At 34.1% G+C, this 17,074-nt stretch overlaps 1 long non-coding RNA gene across 4 annotated transcripts in view; it reads right to left on the bottom strand.

Moving 5' to 3' along the window:
- LOC127850959 (uncharacterized) overlaps positions 1-16,699 on the bottom strand; it is a 59,184-nt gene extending 42,485 nt beyond the window's left edge. Inside the window, exons 1-3 of one of the 4 annotated variants that reach the window (XR_008035598.1) lie at positions 16,585-16,699; positions 15,426-15,496; positions 12,522-12,566 (exon numbers count right to left, since the gene is read on the bottom strand). This is a non-coding gene — a long non-coding RNA (uncharacterized LOC127850959). The other 3 variants (XR_008035597.1, XR_008035599.1, XR_008035596.1) reach the window with 3 other exon arrangements.
- Between the last annotated feature and the right edge of the window lie 375 nt (positions 16,700-17,074).

Here is a 17,074-nt window from a genome sequence, read left to right as displayed (position 1 = left end):
AATGTCACAGAACAAGTGATGAAGTGTTTGAAAATTGGAATGCAGTCTACTCGCAAAGAAAAATACATCTAACAGTTACAGGATTTTTTTTGTCGAAAATGCAAAATAAAAGACAAACATGATTTGATTTATATGCAAGTGGATCTGTGTTTAATCAGATTCATGTGCATATTCTGCTTTATTATGTTTGCCACACTGAACAGTTTACTGTAATGGCATGTTAGTGAAATGGATATGTAAAGGTAAACTTATTTAATTTATTAATGTCTCTTAGCTAAATACATCGACAACACTCAAGTATATATGTTTAAAGCGTTAGTATATCCACAAACTGAAACTAACACCCACTGTCCTACAGTGGGACTAACCACCCTCTCCCCCGTTGCGCCTACACCGAAAGGTCCTGCAACGTACCTATCCAGATCCAGAATTTATTTCCCCAAATCAAGTTTTCATGCTTATGTTAGTTGCAATAATACAACTCCCAGCTATTGACCCTCTGAGCTGTACGTATGTACTCATAAAAGCTCAGAGCATTCAAGAAGAAATAATGCTTTATAATAATGTTCAGTTTGCACTTTTATGAATTTACTTTTCCATGCTGAGACTATGCACTAACCGGTCAAACACTTAAAGTTAAGGCCTGTAAAAACTTCAACAGGCCTGTGAATTGTTTCTCCTGGTAGGCAAGTCTGGCCTGTAAAATGTGATGGTCTTTCGCCACGTCTGAATTTTTCCATTAAAGGCTTTGGGCTGTCTTTCTACACTCCTTCAATGCTTGTTGCATGCTAATTAAGCCCAATTTAAGGGAAAGGTTTAAGTTAAAAATAAAAGCTGTCTGGCTGTTAAATAATTACAAATGCATTTGAGCAATTAAAATCATATAATGAACAAATATTTGATGTAATAAATAACACACAAGCATGCATTTGATATTAATATATGCAAGAAACAGCAAACAAGATAATGTTAAGCTACATAGGGCTTCGTACACTGCAACAGTGCTTTAATAAGTGTTTTAAATATTCATAGACTATTAGTGTATTAAAAATATAATTTCTCAAATAAAATAAAATAATTTTCCTACCTACCTACCCACCTGTAAAATTTAGGGTCGGTAAAGGGCAAACCAACAATATTTTAATTGTGGCCTTTGAGCATTTTTTAGCAGATTTAAAGCATATTTTCTTGGCATTCTGAGAATGTTCTATATGCTATAAAGACTTTAAGTGAATTCTGAATATTGGGGTTAAAAATTATGCTATTAATAGAAGAAAAATACATTAAAATATAAGAATTAATCTGTGCTTTGACATTCTATATGCTAATAACATAAATATGCTATTATCAGGTATGCTAATAAGTAGAATCCAAAAATTATCCTTCAGTCTGACAAAATTTCCTAGCCTGTCAGACCAAACATCTGACAGATTTTTTTACATTTAGCGGTGTCTGACTTGGCTTCTCACTTTTGAGTTCATGATGCTTAATGTTTTAGATTCAACACTAGTTTCCTCAACCTCACGACACCAGAGCTCCTGTGATGCAAATATACTTAAGTGGTATAAAGGGATATATTTTTTTCCCTGCAAATTGCGTTTAGTTCCTCACATCCGGTTAAAAATAAACCTGTTACCCTCCGATTGACTGTCAATTTATACAGCAAACTCCAATACATATTCCTGTTTGTATTCTTGTATGAAAATGTCCACAACATATGGGCGTAGTTATATGGGGACTGAATATTCAAATACATGTAGGTTAAGAAGTACAGTAAATGACATGACAAAATGCTGTTAGGACATATCATCATCCTTAATTCTAAACCAGCTATACATGACATTATTCTTAAAAGGGGCATTTCAGAATAAAGATAAAAAGATACAAACGATTCGCAATGGAAAAATTATTTCCTGCAAATATTTTTTATCGAAAATATTTCCGTCAAGACATGTTGTACAATAGCATGCCATGGTTAAAATGAGTGTGTAAAACAATGCCTAAACTCTTTCTGCAAAGTTTGGGAAGTCTGCTTTAGGGACATTTAAATGGAAGGACAGATGAAAGGTAACTCATTATAGTGCCACCAATGTTATTATTATGCATTTTTTTCGCAGTTCAGAGCTGAAAATAACATCCCAGAACTTAATTATCCACTGCCAAGTTATTCAATAAATAGTAAATTGTAAACATTTCAATTATGAAAAATTAAACAACTTGTAATTCAGACACAACTCACATTTTACCTGTTGTTAGCTTTGAACAAGCTAATTGGCCTCGGTGAAAAATAATTTACATTGAAATTGAGAAAAGTCCTCGAGAACTCAGTGCCCCAGATAATTATTTGGGAAATAGGGTTTTCAACCATTGATTTTGAAAAATAGGGTAATTTCATTCTTCATATAGAGAGAAATGAGTAATAAAAATGCATACCTTAAAATAATTGCTGATTTACTTCCGTTGACGCTGCACACTTGTATTGATTCAATAGAACTGTAAACTATCATCATAAATTTTAATAAACTGATGTTTCCTAATATCTTTAATCCTTGAAACTGTCCATGATATAAACTTTAAAAAATGTCGACAATTTCTAACCAATGACATGCCTTTTTATACTTTTGACAGGTTTGTTAAGTCACAGACTTTCCATCATGTTTTTTGGATGTCAACTCAACTGCTGTATACACAGTTTCTAACAAAATCGATAACACGAATGATTCGGCACTTATTGGCTCTTGCTTTCTTGATTCAAAAAAGTTTGCGATCGGCTGATATTTTGGCGCAACATTCTCAGACGTCTTTCGACCTCTCTTAGCTATTTTTATTTCGCATTGTAATAGAAACTGAAAGTACAGACGCTTTACAAATACATGCACAATGGGCGACGAATTAGGTCAGATTGAAAACGCATAGCGTTTGCATAACTATGACCGTTTGCTGAGCTTGCTGAATGTAAGCGTCACCGCGTTACGATAATAATTCCAAAGAGAAAATACCTAAAATGAGCAAATCATTTTTAATCGAAGTTTTGTATCGTTAATTTGACGAATTTGCGTAAAAGTCAAATTGGTTGCGTTTTCAATACTCATGATATTGTATTTCTTTGCATTTTTAAACATTTTAATAGGGTGAAAGACGCAGATACGCAGCTTATCTGGGGCACTGAGAACTGGTTAACAGACATGATATTTTGGATAATTGTAAAAGTTAGGACATGTATGGGGAGAACGAGAAACGTAAACAATGTTAACCAGAAAGGCACAATCACAGGCAATCGGCACCTGTGACGGAAGCAATTATTAAGAATCATTAAGAAAATAAATCGATAGAAACAGAGAACCTACACTTGCGCACCCATTGAGCAATTCTTATCAGTCATCGTCGTGATTTTCGCAAAAGTTTTAACAGCCGTTAGACATTTATGATCGATTTTCTTATTAAGCGAATGGCAACAATTTTTTGATCGACTAGTTTGCAGCCAAAATATAAAGCACTTACCGCGTGTCAATGTTAAACTTTAAACAGGTCGTCACATAAACCTGCAGAAGATGTGAAAAAGGCACCATCATGGCAGCAGCCATTTTTTCCAAACAAACCAGTTTCGCACCAAAAGGCAAATATAACAAGAGTTCTGATTGGCTAATGCCATAATCTTAAAATAAATGCTGGTCGAGCAGGATTTTTCTGCACGAGCAGAAAAATGCTGGTCGAGCAGTAAATTTGCTGCTCGAGCAGCATTTTGCTGGTCGAGCAGCATTTAAATGCTGCTCGAGCAGCATTTTTTTCTGCTCGAGCAGAAGTTAAAGTTTCGACCCCTTTGGTATCCCATAGATACGTTCGATATTTTTACAGTATATTAGTAAGCTTATAGCAAGAGTCGAATCATGTCTAAAGCAACATCAGAAACTGTTGTCGAACAAAAACCTTTTGAACAACCCGGAGAATATGAAGACGAAATTACCATTACATTTGAAAACGACAAGAAGCTGTACGTGTCGAAGACATTTTTATCACATGTTTCGCCAGTATTCAAGGCTATGTTTCAAGGGAATGTCGTGGGAACTGTGAGTGAGAGTTTAGACATGACGGATTTCAGCATGGAGGATTTCCTAGAGTTCTTGTTATGCTGCTACCCAAGGACGATGAACAAGTTGGACAGTAAGTTAGCCACACTCTTGAGGAATATGGTATTATTTATAGTCAGTTAGAGGCTATAATGAAGACAAGAATTTTACGCACATGTTTGCTTACACTAAAGGTGTTTCAATATTATATGCATGTTGACATGTTGATACTTATACATACGTCTCAATCAAAATAACTTAATTTGGACTATTTTCAACAGTGTGTGTTTTGTATTTTATAACAGCCCATTGGAGAGCTAAGCCCATCGTAAAGTGAACCACTTTAACTTAACACATTGGGATTTAAATTAAATGAATGTCAAAATTAATCTTAAAACTAACCAATGACAAATAAATAGTGTATTTTCTCTGTGTGTTGGTCCACGAACGAAATTATGTATGCGGCCATTCTCCCTACCTCTGATTCAAGTAAGGCAGCTGCTATTACTTGCATCAGTTTTTGCTCTTGGAATTAGTAACCTAGCTACCCAAGAAAAAGTGCGAGTCGATATCAGACCGCCGTAATATTAATGAACTACCGTTGAAAGCGGCAAAAAATCCAACGTAAAATAAACAATATTTATTCTTTTATTTCAGATGAATACGTCCCGAATTTAATACATTTGATTTCAAATGTTTTTTTTCTCTTTTTTGAAAACATAAAACATATTTTGATGGAAGCCATTTTTCATAGAACATTTAGAATTATTTTTTAAGTTCGCAATTTGAAATCAATTAATCATGTTTGAATGAGTTCGTAGTTAATTCTTTCAACACATAATACAAATTGTTCACAAACGTTTAATGAAAATTAACGGTAAAGATTGGAAATTTTTGAAACCAGTAACAATTCAAACTCTGGATATCTAACTTCTTTTCAGTTTTGAAATACTATAATATTCTACAAATCGGAGCTTCCTATTAAATCTGTTCTGAATTTTTTTTTTCAGAACGTTCTGCTTTGCAAGTGGTCCCTATAGCAGAAAAATACAACGTTCAGGCACTTGTTACACGATGCAAGCAAATTATGGATGATACGTTAACAGAAAGTTACTGCAGCGCAAATGCTGCCTTTGAAGGCAGCCATTTTGAGAAGGTGAAAATATGTCTTCAAATACTAAAGATGGCAAATCATTTAAATTTTTCTGGGATTACGGATAACGCAATCGAACGAGTCTCTCAGTTCAGTTCGAGTATATATTTGCCTCTGCCCGTTTCGATTACAAATTTTGGTAAATACTTTAATGGAAAACTCAGTAACGGAATTTATATTTTCGGAGAAGGAAAACACCCTTTACAGGTGTGTCATGATGAGTGTTGTTCATTATTTAAAAATCTTCCCGAAAAACATCGACTCAAAATCCTGACGGAGAGACTGAAGTTTAAAGAAGACCATCGTGTAGCTGGCCAAGACTTAAACACACTGTGAAACGTATAATCGCGATTGAGATCGGAAGAACAGCTTTCTATGTATAATACGTGCATTTTTAGATGCCTATAACATTTTTAGCTTAATTCTTATGAGAAAAAGGTTTATCTATTTTTAACAATCTGGTAGAAATGAACATGTACATTAATGGATTTTAATGAGTTAATTTATTTTAATTGTTAATGAATGTTAATAAGCGGGTTGTTTGTTAATTTGAGATTTAACATTATGCAAAAAGTTTAGAATGAAGATTTTTTATAGTTAGTCGCGAATTAAAAAATATGTATTGTAGCATATAGTCATTTATCTTTTTTTAATTATTTTAATTTCAATCCGATTATATAGGGGATCAAATACGATACAGTTTAATACCCACTCTGTATTTATACCATATATCCTCTTTTAAACTATCGTCTGATAATACAATTAATACTTCTTATAAATAACGTGTTTCTCACAAATATTCACATCATTGTTATATCAAAGTACAAATGATGCATTTCCCGATTTAACCGACGGATATGCGTGTTTGTTTGTTTGTTTGTTAATATACTTCTTTGTATAGTGTACAATCATGATGAAATGGCTTAAAAAAGAAATGAACCATTCGGCTTTTCAGGGAAACGTCATTTAAAATGTAAAGTTGTACACAATTATTAAAGAACAACATGTCTTAAACTTAACAATAGTACGTGTTCTCAAATCTGCATATTAACCTTTACAAGTATTTTTACCCCGGCATTTTTGTCACTGTCAGCGTGGCTTTTGTTTAATAAAATTAAATATGTTTGTTCACCATATGTCATTTCTTAATACACATTCGATATAAGTATACAATGCTAGTTTGGCCATTAGTATGCAGAAAAGATGTTTAAAATTTACCAAACTCGTTCGGATCATCCATATACAAAATATGTAAAAAACTTACAAACTCGTTCGGGTCATTAGTATGCAAAAGATGTGAAACGTTAACAAAACTGTTATCAGTGTGCAGAAAATTTGAAATGTTTACAAAACTCGTTTGGTCATCAGTATACAGATGATGTGACCAGTTTGCAATCATCAATAAATATGGCTTTTAAACTAAAAAAACCTTGTATTTCATTTATGTATTTACCTCTACTCGAAATGCAAAACATTTAACCGAATTTATTATATCGGCATAAAGCTTTCTTACAAAAAAATCATGATCACCTGTATTAACTAACCTTAGAAAAACGTGTTCAAGGTGGGCTATAGCGATCATCCTAAGTCAGGCGTCCGTCGTCGTGCGGTGCAAAGAATGTTTGGTGCGTCATCAATATCTAGCGCGCTATCACTCTAGATGCCACGTATTTCATCTGATCTTGATAACACTTCTTCAGATGTTTATCTGGACAATATCTAGACCAAGCTTTAATCTGGTTAATGTGCTTCTTAAAGCTAGTTGACACCGTCAAATTTTAGAAAAAAATGTTGTAATCACTCTAGATACCTCATTTCTGAATTTAACTTTAAACCGAGTTTTAATCTATGTTGCATACTTTCAAAAACTAGCTCACCAGGTTAAATATTAGAACAACGTTGTTACCGATCTGAAGGTCACATTGATATCTCAATCCTAATGAACCTTATAAGATTTTGTTTTCAGAAAATATTAATGTCGAGTTCAAATCTGAGACCGAATAATAGGTCACAAGGTGCTAGATATATCTTGTTACAAAGATTAAGCTTGTGTAACACACGAAATAATTCTTGGAAATATTGAGTAGAGGATTAACGCTGTTATTCCGTTTGACTTTAATACTATACGAGGTCGTTCAGTTTACGTGCGTGTATCTCGAGTGTGTTATTATAACTCTCGATTTATGCCCCCTTTTGAAGAAAGCGGCTTTTAGCAGTTGCTTTTTATGCTCCCCGAAATAAAATTTCGGCGGGGCATATGGTTGCCAGTTTGTCCTACCTTACTTCCTTACTTCCTTTCGTCACACTTTTGCTACCGTTTCTCATAGCGCCTTCAATACGTTACCAATCGCTTTCATATTTGGCAAGTAGGTACCTTGCATAGACCTCTACCTTTTGATAAAGTTTGAGGTCACTGGGGTCAAGGTCAAGGTCACCGAGGCTGATAATAGACTTCCTTCTGTCACACTTTTGCTACCGTTTCTCATAGCGCCTTTAATACTTTACCACTCGCTTTATTATTTGGCATGTAGGTACCTTGCATGGACCTCTACCTTTTGATGAGTTTTGAGGTTACTGGGGTCAAGGTCAAGGTCACCGAGGCTAATAATAGACTTCCTTCTGTCACACTTTTGCTACCGTTTCCCATAGCGCCTTCAATACTTTACCAATCGCTTTCATATTCGGAATGTAGGTACCTTGCATGGACCTCTACCTTTTGATGAGGTTTGAGGTCACTGGGGTTAAGGTCAAGGTCACCGAGGCTAATAATATATTTTTTTAGGTGTTTATTAACACATACATTGACAAAGCGCATCATCGGGGAGCATCCATCAGTTTCACTGATATTCTTGTTCCATCTGTATGTCGTTCGTCTGTATATATGTGGAAAAAGACCTGTCTCATATTAATGGATTTTGTTAGAACTTTGCACATGTGTCCACCATTATTACACAACTTGTAACGTGTTGCATCCGTCTCTTTATCGCAAAGGTCAAGGTAACATTAAGTGATTTAAAGTCAAATTTTGCCATAAAACAGATTGACAATTGTGTAAAACGTATCTTCACCAAATATTGAGTTTTTTTTTATACATTTTGAACACAAGTACATGTATACCATAATTAAACGACAGAACGCGAACAGAGCCTATCTCCTTACCTAAAATGTCAATTTCACACGCAGAAGTCAAAAGTCGAATTTGGCCTTAAAGCAGCTGGAAAATTCTTGACTTCGTCATCATTTTGCATATATTGATGGATTGTGTTATACATTTGCACAAAAGCAATACGTCATTAAACGGCACGTTGCGTATTAAATATAACTCCCCTCCTAAATGTGAAGGTCACATTTCTGTGTTCGAAGATCAAAATAAGCCATACAAAAGCTTGTTTGCACTTTGATTGTGCAAATGATTATAAAATTTGAAGAAAACTTACCACAAATGACAACAATGAGAGGACGGCGTTTTGTGTCTAACAACCATTTCCTTTACTCAAAGGCCAATGTCATACTTTGGGGTTAAACGTAAAAAATTAGCCATAAAACAGCTTGAACATTAATCTCTGAGCAATAACTTTGCCACTTATTGGATGGATATCAAAGTAACGTGTAACAAAAGCTATACCTTATATGAAGATAAGTCGTGTGTTAAACTCGTCTCCCTACCTCGAAGACCAAGGTCACGCTTCAAAGATCAAATTTAATTCTAAAACATTCGGACTGAAATTTTGTCATTCATCATGCTATTTTAAGATAACTTACGACAATTTTCAATCATGGGGACATACCAATTTAATGTGTGAAACCTGTTTCTGCGTCTCAAACTTCAGGCTCATTCTCACATGTAAATGACACATTTTGGTATAAAGCTACACAACAATTTAAAATGTTTCATTCATCACTCAATTTAACAACAGCGTACCACACAAGGCTACAATAAGAAGACATAGTGCCGCGTGTATCATCTGTCGAATTACCTCGTAGGTCAATATAAAACTTATATATCAACAGTTAAATATGGCTATAAACTGCTTGTGTTTGACATAAGTAGAGTTTTGAGACACAATCGAAATTAGTTCTTCCAATAGGACTTCCATGTTTTGTAAACCTAATTTTCACAAACCCTTTAAGAGCATTGTCCGTTTTATTAAAGTTAATCTCAAATACCTATTCGAGTTTATACATTATTTATTGACATAGCATTATACAAATCTCTCTCTCGGAATCAAACCACATGATGATCACTTATAACATTTTTAATAAGTATTTTCTATAATTGATATTTTTAACAAGAGAAACTGTAAAGTTTACTGTGTGCACTAAATGATTTTCTCTTGTAATAATTATATGAGACTTGAGATACTTGTTCGCCTTCCCTTTTAAAATAATTGTTTGTAACTAAATAATAATTTCGAAATAAGTTCATTGATATTGAAACGTCAAGGAGTAAGATTGAATCCCCACAATGTCCAAAACCGAAATGGTTTCAGATCAAGAATGGGAAGGAGTTTGATAAGGAACTGTTTTACTTAATTAAGACAACTTCTGTTAAATCAGCTGTCAAGAAGAACTTACTTCAAATTAACATCACAGAAATTGTTTTTATGGAGGACATATTCTGTCGAAAATGTATCATGCTTAATTGAATCCTTTTTTTCTAAATTTCAGATTGCTTCTTCAATTGTGATGACATTTAAAATTAACAGATTATATTGTTTGTTTTATTGCCTCCTTTTATTATAAAGCTGACATTTCGTGTACTTTTTTCCAAATTTCCTTAACATATTGAGACTTTTTTAGTGTTGACGACAAATCATCACCATCATCATCATCATCATCATCATCATCATCATCATCATCACCATCATCATCATCATCATCATCATCATCATCATCATCATCATCATCATCATCATCATCATCATCATCATCATCATCATCATCATCATCATCACCACCACCACCACCACCACCACCATCATCATCATCATCATCATCATCATCATCAACAACAACAGCATTATTTCTTAAATCACCTGAATCATCATCATCACAATCATCATATTTTTCATATTTTTTTGCAATTGAATCCAAAAAATAATCATCAGATTTATGACCAATTATATTATCATCGCATATTTCAACACCTTCATCAATTCATCATTTTCATTTGTTTCATCACTGTCATCACTTTAATCATAATCGTTAGTAGTAGTTACATCACCATCACCATCATATGTAGCAGCAATATCAGCGGAAGACGTAGTAGCAGTATTATGAGTATCAGCATCTTTGTCGTAGTCATCATATATATATATATATGGTCACCACAAGAACATCATAATTATCATCGTAATGGCAATACCACCGCCATCTGCATTATGATCATCGACATCATCATCATATCCATTTTATTGTTTTCATCATCAATGTTGTTATTACCGTATAAAAAACGTTTTTCTTAAGTTCTAACTGTCAAAAACATGTTGTCGCTAGAATTGTTATTATTGTCAACCAAAATGCAATCAATATGACTAATAAATGTATGAACAATCTACATTTCCCCATAATATGACTTATTTTTGTTTTCAATTTAAGCAAACAATTTTGACACAGCATTTGAGTTAATTATGAAAATGGGGAATTCGATTATCATGCCATAAAAAATCGGTATTTCTACAAACCTTTTTCAAATGCGTTTCGACCACTTTGTATTTATTTCCTTGGAACTAATTTCGCAACATTTTATACATTTTGGCCTTCAGTTCGCGTTAAAAAGTTAATTTCAATTAATATCTTACGCCCCGTGTTTCCATGTACTTATTCGTATATTTTTTAACGTGTATATCTACACTGAAATACGTTCTTTAAGTAAGCAACAAGTACCAAGAATATGTTAATGTATGAAAGCTATAACATTGGGAAATGCAATCTGTAAGGGATGAACGAAGCATAATATATTTTAAAATGTATGTTTTTAATACAAACCAAAATGCTCAACAAATGCATGGCAACCTGATACGTGTTGGTTACATTTGTATTGCATTAATTCTGAATAGTTTTTAAAGTCCGACATTTAATAACATACAATTTACATGTTTTATTGTGTACTTCTCGTGTTTAAAAATAGATGAAGTTAAATTCGTTTGAGTCTGCGTCAGTGTAAGATGAATTGAACGATAGTGTATGTAGTTTGTCCTTCGATAATCTGTTATCACTGAGCATACCCAATTGAAATACATATAACGTTAATTCAAATGATACACGTTTAAAGGGTAAGGAAGTATGTGGATTTTTAAGAACTTTGCTGCACATAAACGTTAACTCAGACTTTGTTGAAGCATATTTTATCAGATTTTTAGAATTATATAAATTGTAAACTGAAAACTACAGGCATGTTAATGTGCATTTAATTGAATGCATTGTATTCAGATAACCCAGCTATTATATATACATACATCTTTCGTTTATTTAAACAGCACAGAAAGCGAATCGCAACTCATCAGGATGTTAAGAAAGGAGTTTGAATTTGAAGAAAGCATCTCTTATCGAGAGAATTCCTTTTTTAAACAGGGAAAACATGCAGATGAAATAACAATACAATTTACAAGAGATTACGACGGAGAGCTATACGTTTCAAAGGCGTTTCATGGACACGTTTCCCCAGTTTTTCTTTCGATGTTCAAGACAGATTAAAAAATAATTCCGAATTGGACAACAAGACTTCAAAGGCTGATTTTCATGACTTCTTGCTTTGCTGTGATCCCGGGACAATGAAAGATGTCACTAGTAAGTTATGCTTATTACCATTATAGTGTTGACGATAATAATAATAATAAAAAAAAATAAATAAATAATCATAATATTATTATTATTATTATAACTGCATGTTATAATGTCTATATTATCATTATAAGTATGATAACACATTAAAACATAGGGCAAGCTCAGAATTGGGCATGTACAATTTAAGAGTAAGCTGATCTTGCTCAACTTCACATAGCGATATAACATCATACTTTCTCTAGAAGTACATGTATATAGATAATGTAACTAGTACGTTTATAATAATAATATGTTACATTGATATACATTATATTTTCAGAACACAACATTTTCCCGGTCGTTGCGATTGCAACTACAAATCGAAGCCTCTGAAAGGAAAATGTCTTTAAGTCATGAAAAGCTGGGTAACAGAGTGCCATATAGATAAAAATGTTTAATTTAATATCAATCATGCATCGAAAATAAAAATCTGTCTTCAAATACTACAAATTGCAAACCGCTTGGGATACACTCACCTTACCTCAATTAATCGAGTCTGTCAGTTTTGTTCTGGCATCTACCTGATAACAGATTTTCAAACCTATTATTATTAATATTTTGTTGATATTCTGAATTATTTTATTTAACATCCGCTTTATACATTTGTGTTGCAAAGTTATAGTCCTTAAATGCATTTGTCTTCTGTGGAATATCAAAGTGAATGAGTAAGTAACGTTACACATTCATTGGAATTCTACTTATAGACCGAACTAAAGCATATTTCGTTAAGTGTGGGATACTCAATTGATCTTTATAAAGTGTTGAGGCATTATGTAGATTGTACTCATGTATGCCTTATTAGTATTATTAGTTACACCATAAGTAACTGACGGTGTGTGGAATATACACCCTCAGTAATGTCATACCATACAAATGCGAAGCTCGAGTCCCATACACCGTCAGTTACGAACGCTGTAAGGATTATATCTCAATCGACTACTCTATTACTCAGTTGGTATGGAAAAAACTCGGGGTGTATGGAAAATACTCCATGGGCACGTGACCGCACTAAACCAATCGGATAAGGTCATTTTTGTAGGAGGTGAGATATACAGGATTTTCTGTTCAATTACGCAGTAAATCAATTAAAAAACAAAAAAAACAACAACAACAACAACACACGATAAACAAAAGTTAATATTTAATTTGCCATGAAGGAAGGATTATGTGATCAACACGTGATCAAGCTAGTGTATTAAACACTGACATCAGAAATTGTAATTTAAAATTGTATAAGTAAAATTTACACTAATCATACATGGTTTAAAAGTGTTTTTAATACGCATTTGAATTAAGACAAAAAAGATAAACAAATGATATTAATATTTTATGTTTAAGTTCATGGATCGAGCTTCGCGATTTTTATAACGTCGGCTATGTACACGGCACAAATATCAATGACGATTCCAACCACAGGTGGTTAGCGTGTGGCTATGATATCAATTGGTAAAAACATCATGTTGAATAAAAAATAATCAAATTATAACGAAAAATCAACCTCTCTAAAATAAACTATATAATTGTATTTACGACAAGTTATTCAACACAAAATGACATGAAAACAGGTTGCATCCTTTGAACAGCAATTACTTCATCAATTATGCAGCGATTTCCACGAACTCGGTCTTATAAACGCAGAAATGAATTTCCTTTCTGGAAATGTACATATCTTATAACACGTCATTTAATAGAAAATTCATTGACGTATATTTGAGTATTATATACTTAATGGCTTTGTAAAAAGTTAAAAAAAATCCTGCCCTATTCCTGCCCGAAAACAATACACATGTAATAACGCACACAACTTTCATAAGTCACAAAAAATTCAACCCTCGGTACAAATGTATAACGTTATTTTAATAAATCTCATTATATAATATATTAAAAGTACGTTCATATATCAAATATAAAAACTTTTTCGCAAGTGCTCTTAGTCAAATATCCCTGAAACCCGTTGTGCAAATGTGTTTACCAATTTAACATTTTGATGCGCACATACAGGTACTATTTGTTTACATAAAATCTAATGGATAACTTGCAATATTTAATCTATACGCCAATGCTTGACATGTTTAGGTTTAACTGACAATAGTACAGATAACCACAATAGTATTCCATTCAATGTGATAAATAAGCATCGTAAGCTCCAGTAAGCGAAGGCAAGCAAGCATATTCTATACCTGTATGCCCGTCTTTCGCACATTTATAAAGTCCTTTAATCATCATCTCTGTAAAAGGTTTACTGACTGCTTATGCCACCTTTAGTGTATATGAATGTAAAAGGTAGGGTTGTGGGTCGGGATCAAATGTTAACGTTTTTAAGGTGGTGGCATAATAATCAATTGTAAAATGTCGAAACCATAGAGGTGTTATCACTACCCTCACTGTATTTGATGTCGAACATTTGTGATTACCATTATGATCTGAATATAAAAACTCCACTCAGAGGTTACTTCCCCTATTACGTAAAATGTTAATAATTTATCTCTGCTCGGAGGTTTCAACTTTTATAACGAAACATAATTAAATTACGCTGCATGCGGTTAGTACTCTATTACAAGTAAAAATGGTTTGATTTGTTTTAATCGTAATTTTGTTAACATTGCAAATGCTTGACAAACTCATTTCGTGGTATATATAAAATGGCGAGATATTCGGCCCGTCCAAACATCTGCCGGTTCAAGACGTCTGCAGCGTTCATGTCGGAGTACAGGAATTGTGGGTAACGCGTCCCAAACCTATTATTATAAATATTTTGTTGATATGGTCCCAATCACAGCCCATGCCAAATGCGTCATGCTCCAATACAACCATGTGACCGACGTCGCCGTCACAGCCGTTATAAAGCTGGTTGATGAAGAATGTCCGCTCGAGATTCTGGCCAGCGTTGTGCCCTTGACATTTAGAAGTAATTACGCGACTTGCATTTTACATACGAAATATTTTTACATTGGCTTAAAGTAAATTTCATCGGCGAATAACATAACCAATCAGAATAGTGTGTTCGTGTGTTCAGTTTGTTTGAGCTCTATTTGGTTTTGGCTGTTTATTCACACAGTTAACGCCCAATCTTAACACGGGTTAAGCTGACGTAACGTACACAATTGATACATTTTGCTAATTTTGGCCTTAAATATAAACACACGTGTAGAGGATACATTGCAACCCGGATTTCTGGGTTCGATCCTTTCTCGCGGAAGGTTATCCTGATCTTTATAAAATACCAACTACTTTATATATACTTCCTCTTCTTGTCTAAATGACTCTAAAAGATCTCTATAATCCATAGACGTTCAATGCAATTGATATTGAGATAATTTTAAAGAAATGAATTTACATTTAGAAATGTGTATCCTTTACTTTAAGTAAAGTATACTTACCTTGAATGTAGAAGAAATTGTAGGTAATGGTTGACGTCAAATCGGACCAACTGGACGCCTCCTTGCGCGACCTGTCGAACCAGGACATGTAACTACTTCCGACACACAAAATGTTTTAAGACTATTTTGCGTACCAGAACAAAAACATTCTATATCACTACGCATGGTTACATTCGTTAGATTTTAAGCGCTTTTAAAAAATTAATTAAAATCATTGTTAAGGTTATAAGATCTATTTATGCTAAATGTCACGTTGGAAAAAGATCAATGGGATATATAGAATACTAGGATAAGCGTTGAATAGAGAGAAGTTTATGTTGCTCGGCTCAATCACCGAAAGCGCTCGCAAAGGCTCGCGCTCCCGGTGTTCTAAGCCTCGCAACATAAACTTCTCTCTATTCAACGCTAATCCTAGTATTCTCTATATACAGAGCGATGATTGTGCGGAAGAAATGGATAGTGGTTTATGATTGAAGTTTCCTTTTCCAGCGTATTTCTTGTGTTGCTTCAACGAATGACAATTGCCTTGGTGACTTTCTTTTTTTCTCATGATAGTTTAAGCTTGATCTTACGCCTTATTTTGAGTACGTTGCGATTTTATTGCATGAATATAAATTATACAAAAGCTACATAATTTTAAAAAAGGACTTTAACTAACGAATGAACATACTAACACAAACGTAACAAGAGATGTGTTTGTCAGAAACACAATGCCCCCTTCTGCGCCGCTTTGAAGCCATATATTTGACCTTTGACCTTGAAAGATGACCTTTACCATGACCTTTCACCACGCAAAATGTGCAATTCTATGAGATACACATGCATGCCAAATCTCAAGTTGCTACCTTCAATATTACAAAAGTTATGACCAAGGTTAAAGTTTTCGGATGGACGGACTGACTGACTGACGGACAGACTGACTGACGGACAGAGAAACGGACGGACTGACAGACAGTTCAAAAACTATATGCCACCCTTCAGGGACATAAAAACAAACGACAGACGGATATAACCATAAAAGGAACACAAATAGACAAACTACCAAATTTTAAACACAAGAGACGATCGATTGAAGGGGCGAAATCGAAAAAAAAACACGATAAAATGAATGAGCGATTAAAAAACTTATTAATGAAGCTGCATGGAGAATTCGTGCTACCATTTGTCCACGCTTTATAGACATCCGCGCCATTTCCGAAAGTCGTTCTGAATATCATTTTCCATCTGGTCTCCTCGAGCGCGCCAACAGTCTGCTAGTACTGGATGGACGGTCTGGGGCTGTAGTTATAAATTTATTAGGAGCATAAAAAAGTAGTATAAAAAGTCATGACCTAAATTTTCTAGACAAGAATCCAGAGATCGACAATACGATAGTGCGATAGTACCATTACGACAATGCGATAAAACGATTGCGACAATTCGATAGTACGATGGCGATAATGCGATAGTACGATTGCGACAACGCGATAGTACGATGGCGACAATACGACAACGCGATAGCGATAATGCGATAGTACGATTGCGACAACGCGATAGTACGATGGCGACAATACGACAACGCGATAGTTCGATGGCGACAATAAGATAATACGATGACGACAGTGTGACAATACGATGGCGACAGTGCGCTAGTACGATGGCGACAATGC

This window comes from Dreissena polymorpha, chromosome 11, assembly GCF_020536995.1.
Source record: "Dreissena polymorpha isolate Duluth1 chromosome 11, UMN_Dpol_1.0, whole genome shotgun sequence".
In the NCBI taxonomy this organism is placed as follows: domain Eukaryota; kingdom Metazoa; phylum Mollusca; class Bivalvia; order Myida; family Dreissenidae; genus Dreissena; species Dreissena polymorpha.
This window is presented reverse-complemented; position numbering and strand designations above follow the sequence as displayed.